The sequence below is a fragment of the Sceloporus occidentalis genome, unplaced genomic scaffold, assembly GCF_023333645.1.
Source record: "Sceloporus occidentalis isolate IW3139 unplaced genomic scaffold, rSceOcc1.0.p SCAF_114, whole genome shotgun sequence".
NCBI classification, from domain to species: Eukaryota; Metazoa; Chordata; class Lepidosauria; order Squamata; family Phrynosomatidae; genus Sceloporus; species Sceloporus occidentalis.
Genome location: NW_028317094.1, coordinates 2,048,300 through 2,054,960, shown reverse-complemented (window position 1 = coordinate 2,054,960; position 6,661 = coordinate 2,048,300).

The following is a 6,661-nucleotide window of genomic DNA, read 5'->3' as shown; positions in this document are numbered from 1 at the left end:
TGGCAAGTGTTTTCATTCAGGAACCAACCTTACACATCACCATAGTATTCATATAGGAAAGAAGCCATAGAAATTAAGACTGTGTTAAACAATTTTCTGAGAATTCACACTTTTAGAGGCCTCAGAATAAACACTAGAGAGAAAGTGGAGAAATGTTAATAGTCAAAAATACATTTTTGGAATACAAACCTTCATACATTTTGTTGTATTTTGTAAAGTTCTCTTATGATCTTTATTTATGCTACTTCTGCTACAATGTTTTTGGTATAAATTCACCTTGCCTTTACAGGAACATTCAATAAACCTTTGCATTATTTGGAGCATTCTCGTTCTTCATTGCATATCTAGACTCTGTGAAGGATAGCATTAATTATGGAAGCATCAGTATTAGTGTTAATGAAGTGCTGCTAAATTCAACTGTTTGCACCCATAAAAGGCGATGCTGAAGATGCATTTCTGTCTCCTTTCTAGCCCTTCACTGAAACACAAAACATTCGCTAACTCCCGAGTCAAATCCTGATTTCCCTTCTTTTCCCCAGGACTTTTTATCTCTCTGTTGTTGTTTTTAAAACTGAGTACTTTTCTTATATGTGTTTTTTTATTTTTGATTTGCTGGTCTTTGATTGTAATAAAGTTATTGATTGATTATTTCTGTTCTTCTCCTGTAATGTGTGTGTTTTCTTGCTCTTTTTCCATGGGACAGTAGGAATGCATATATCAGGGCCTGGCATTGAGCTTCCAGTTTTCAGGGATCATCTTCAGGAAGAAGATGAGGTGCCTCTTCTCCATTTTGAAGGAAGCCCAACTCCAGGCAAGAGGAAAGGGTCCTGTGCCACTATCCATTCAGCTGCTAGAGCAGTAGCTTATTATAATTTGCAAGCCTTGATTCATTGGTTGCTTCAACTCACAAAGATTGTAGGGTCTATGGATTTGCTCAGTTTCCTGCTTTCTCCTAGTTCTGGTGGTACAAGGGCTCACCTCTCTACTCTGCAACCACCATATGGCTAAAAGCAAGGAGGCTAAACTTAATGTGCTTTATCACATCTCCCGAAGTGAGTGAGGAAGAATAGTTCTCTCATTTCCCCTTGATCTGGGAACAGACCTTTAAAAATTTCTCTCTTCATTTCCACGCAGGAAAGTACATATATTGAGTAGATTTGAATGACAAGCTATGAGCTGCTGTGGTTAGCAATTTATGCATTAGGATGAATGAGATCACTAGAGGCCCTGCCCCAGGTCCTAGGTTTTAGATCACAAACCTCAGAAACAGGGACACTCCTGAATTCAGAACCCTACAAGAGAGATGGAGGGACACCAGAAAGTAGGCAACCAAAGTCCTATGCATATTATCCAATTGTAGCAGTTTGCTGCCATGTTACCAGCTGTGGATCCACCCTTAGAAACACGGGAATGGGGTGCTTAGAACTGGATGCTTGGTAGAGAGCCCCAATGCAGTCATTCGTGAGAGTTGCTATATACTTTTAAGTACCTGAAAGAGGAAATCCCAGGATTCTGTTGGACAGAGTCCTGGAAGTTTCATGGTGTCAAAGTGCTAGGTTTGGGCAATGGAGATACAACCCAGGTGCCAAAAATGACCCCTAGCAATTCTGGACAGACTCATTCAGTCTCTGTCTCTATTGGTGGAGGGCTATTTACACCAAGAAACCCATGGATCTTCAAGGGATCTCCAGTTTATTTAGTTTATTTATATACATCCATCCTTTCTCCCAATATAGGGACTCAGGGTGGCTAACAGCAAATTTAATACAGTACAAATTCAAAACAATGCAAAGGTATTAAAATTATAACAATTTTTTTAAAAAAAAATTAAATCATTTATACAGTTGGACCTTGAAAATTGTAAATTGCATCAAAAACCACATACAAACCCTGGCCTCTGAATTGCAGTTCAAACTTTATCTCTGTTTTACTTAGGATCCAGCCCTTGAGGCATCAGCATTTCCAGAAAGGAGAGAAAGTGGAAGTGCAAAATACTTTTTGTTTGGAGGAAGTTTCTATCCTGTAAAACTATTAGAGCCCCTTTGAAGCTGTTTTTGATTCAGAACATATGATTTTAAGGTATCTTGCACTTCTATCTCCATCCAATAAACCTTTGAATTCTTTGAAGCATTTTGTTTTCCTGGCTGCCCATCCCAAGAGTATGAAACATAGCACCAGTCATGGAGATTCAGTCTTTTTCTTAATGGGGATACGGAGCGAGGGCCACAGGATTCTCACTCCTGGCGTAAGACCTGGCCCAGTTCATTGCAGAGATTTGACATACTTAATGTTAGAGCCAGACTGAGAGGTTTTGGGAGTCCCTGTCCCTCCAAAAGTAACTTTCCCAAGAGCAGTCTATGTTTCCTTTTCAAAAGCCAGCAGTGGATGGAAAAGGAGGCCTTGGGGAAGCAGAGGAGAGCTTGGCTTGACCCCCAAGGACTCTCCCTTGAAGGTTTCCATCTCTCTAGGAAACGGTGGCGCCTGGGAGGGAGACTGAGGACTAGGGCATGCTGGGAAAAGCTTCAGGGGGAGATTATGGGAGCAAATGTGGGACTTTGCTTTCTCCCCCCAACTACTTTCCTGCTCTCTTTTGACAAGGTAAGCTCAATGGTGGAAAAGATTGCAAAAGCCATCTTCCCTATATGTTCCATTCTCACCTCCATGGCACCTTAGGAGTAAGCAAGTCTCCACTGAGGGCAGCACAGTCAAAAGACAAAATCCAAAATGGGGAGTGGTCTTTGAGATCCTGATGGTCCTCTGAGACGAAAATGCCAGCCCCTGAAACCAATCCTGGCCAGCCTTTGGGAAAGGGCCCTCAAGGTTTGCCCTGACGGACTCTGAGCCCCTGGCAGACTGTCCCTTCCCTGAGTCTTGCTATCCTGGAGGCTCAGAGAGGATTCTGGGGGGCCTGGGCACCTCCTCTTCTTAGGGACCCTGAGCCCCAAGTTCAGCTGACAAATGGTAATTCGCCCATGATGAACCCACCTTCCCCCCTCTGTCCTGGCACATGCCTTAGGAAACCTCTTCCATGGAAATTTGGGAGCTCCTAATCTTAGTGGAAATGGGAACCTCTGGAATCCTCCTATTCTTCCCATCCAGGAAAGAAGGGATAGTTGTGAATCTCTTCCAAGGAAAAGAGGTGTTGTTGTTGTTGTTGCTGTTGTTGTAATAACAGGGCTCCAGGCGATTGAAGTCTTCTTCAGGCAGTAAAGGGAGGTTTATGCAAACGCAGAATGACATCACTGCTACGGAAGGCTCTCTTGACCAATCAGAGAGCAAGATAAAGGTTCTTCTGGAAGCTTCCGTGAGAAGGAGATATAAGGCCTGAGAGACCAAGAGACAGTTGGGGGAATTGTGTCGGTTGGAGATCGAGAGAGAGAGTTAAAGAGTGGATCTTGGAAGTTAGTCTCAGAATTGGACGCTTAGGTTTATTTAGTTTTTTAATAGCTTATATGAACTGAATATTATATACCTAGAAATATTGTACCTGCAAGATTGTTAATATCTTGTATGACTTATATTTTAGCTATATTTTGCTATTTATAATAAATACCTCCTTAGAGTATCTACTACTTGACACTTCTTTTACACGTGTCTTGGCTCGGTTGATGCTTGGAAAATCAGTAAAGGAGGAGAAATAAGGTTCCTTAACTGGTCCCAGTGTAGGTTAAGGGAAGTCCTTTTATAATTCACTGGATGATGGCAGCGTGATTTCAGGAATTTAAGAGTCTGCTGGGCTAAGAGCCGTAAGAAGGCCGCAGTTTGGCTTCTTGGACCACAGGCGATCATCACAAGGGCAGAGGCAGTTAGAGCAGTTGTTGAACAATTAATTAAATTAATAGGAGATTGCTGGAATGTTAATCTGGAAAGAGATACATCTTGGTTGCCTTTTTAAAGCCTTAAAAACTGGTGATATATCAGATCTCTTCCAGAGGCTATTTCTGAACTTGGAGGTGACAGAAGAGGAGGTCCTCTGGGTAAATGCAGCCAGCCTACTCTTTAATAGTAAGACTTTACCAGATGCCCTCAATGTGTGGGGCGGATTATATGGGAGAAGGGGATCCCATAAGTAAGCTGGACCCAAGCCATGAAGGGCTTTAAAGGTTATAACCATGATTTTGTATTGTTCCCAGAAATTAACAGGCAACTAGTGAAGAGACTTTATTATAGGTTTAATATGGTCACCTCTAGATCTTCCAGTGACCACTTTGGCTGCCATATTTTGAATTAGATGAAGTTTCTGGACTTGGTTGAAGGGTAGCCCTTTGTAGACCGCATTGCAGAAGTCAAGACTTGAGGTTACCAGCGCATGCATCATAGTTTCTAGGTCTTCAGGTTCCAGGAAGGGACGCAGTTGGTGTATCAACTGAAACTGATAACAGGCACTCTTGGCCATAGCATCTATCTGAGTTGACATCTGGAGCGACGGTTCCAGGAGCACCCCCAAACTGCAAATACCGTCCTTTAGGGGAAGTGTGACCCTGTCCAGGACCAGTTGACAAACCTCCATACCTGGATTAGGATATCCAACAACAAGTAATTCTGTTTTATCTGGATTCAGTTTTAATTTGTTTTTCCTCATACAGCCCATTGCTTTCTCAAGACATTCATTCAGAGGGGAGATGCCTTCCTTTGTTGACGCTGAGGTCTGCAGCATGGAGAGATGTATCTGGGTGTCACCAGCATTTGCTGACTATCTCATTTGCTTCCTAGATAACCCACTAAATAGCATTTTGGCTCTCAATTATACTCTGGAGGCATTTGCTGAAATATCGAGGTTAACGGTGAATCAAAACAAAACTGTGTTTATTATGAAGAATTTAAACCAAGGAGAACAACTGGAGTTAAGTAATGTATCGGGGTACAGAGTCGTTGATGAAGCTAAATATCTGGGAATATACTTAACGACCAAGAACATTGACTTGTTCCACAACAACTATGGAAGACTATGGAATGAAGTAACAAAGGATATGTCTGCATGGTCCAAATTGCATCTCTGATTTTATGGGAGAATAGCAACGTTAATAATGAATATCCTTCCCCGTTTTCTGTACTTATTTCAGAACATACCAATTATAGCCGAAGATGAACACTTTGCAATCTGGCAAAAAGAGTTCTCTGAATTTCTTTGGGAAGGTAATGAGCCAAATTTAGATTGTAAGCCTGAGGGCAGGGAACCGTCTATTATCCCCTCTGTTGTAAACCCCTCGGATTCCCAGTGATTGGGTGGTATATAAATAAATCCTATTATTATTATTATTATTATTATTATTATTACAGTGAGATGGAAAATTTTGACAGACGAATATGACGGGGGATTGTGCTTTACCAAACTTTAAGCTATATTAATATGCATCTTGTCTGTGTTGGCTAGAGAACTGGATTAATCTAAGCAATGATAGACTGTTATCTTTAGGATGCTGTGACTTGAGGTTTGGCATTCATGCCTATTTGTGGTATGAAAAGGTCAAAGAACATAAAGACTTTAAACATCGTTTTCTTAGAAATGCTCTACTTTATGTCTGGAAGAAGGTTAAAGACCTTTTCTATAGTAATTTTCCACAATGGGTATCGCCCCAAGAAGCCTTTTATAAAAGAACTAAAGACTTCAAGAATAGATGGATAATATGTAAAGATTTGATTCAGTGGAAACCCAATAATATTGTGTCATTGAAATCAAGAGAAATACTTGTTTCTGAAGGTAAGGATATTGATTGGTATTTGTATTTTCAGCTAGCTGAAAGGTTTAGGTCTGACCAAAAATTGATGGGTATTTCTTACGAAGAGAACATCTTGGACAAAAATTTTGTGGATAAAGAGAGTAAACATCTTTCAAAATATGATAAGATCTTGAAAGAGAGAGATTTGGAGGATGAAATTGTTAAACTTTCCATGGCAAAATGGTCACAGGATTTGCAGAAAGCCATCGACAAGATCACTGGGAAACATCTTGGAAAGAGACAAGGAAATTTACCTTGTGTCAAAATTACAAGGAGAACTATGCCAAAATGTTACATAGATGGTCTATGATCCCTCTCAAAATTAACAAGATGTATAATACTGCCAACATTAAATGTTGGAAATGTGGGAAACAGGATGGCACTTTCTTCCACCTTTGTGGAAATGTGACAAAGCCAAGGGATTTTGGAGTAACATTCATAATTTAATGACAAATATACTCCAGGCAGATATTCCTTTAGATCCTCGTATTTTTTTGTTAAACATGACATGTATATTGGAGGATGTCTAGGCTAAGAAATTGTCACCTCTGATTCTCTACATGGAAACGCTGGCTAGGATTCTCTATGCTCAATATTGGAAAAACAATGTGGTACCAACTGAAGAGGAATGGTTAATTAAGTTGTGGGAAGCTAAGAAATTGGGTATTTTGACAGAAAGCCTGAGGAATAAAGACATAAATGTTGTAATTAAGGATTGGAAATACTTAGATAGATACTGTGGACTTAAGGTATTATTATAGCCTCTGCTGCTTAACTTTGTCTAATTTGCCTAACTCTCCTTGTTTTAACTTTTTTGCATAACATAAATATATTTGTGATATTCATATATTTTCATAGAAGCTGATGATTTAATACCAATTTGGAGGAATATAAATGGTGTTATAAAAGTGGGGTACCATGTGTTATGTTGGAAGTGTATG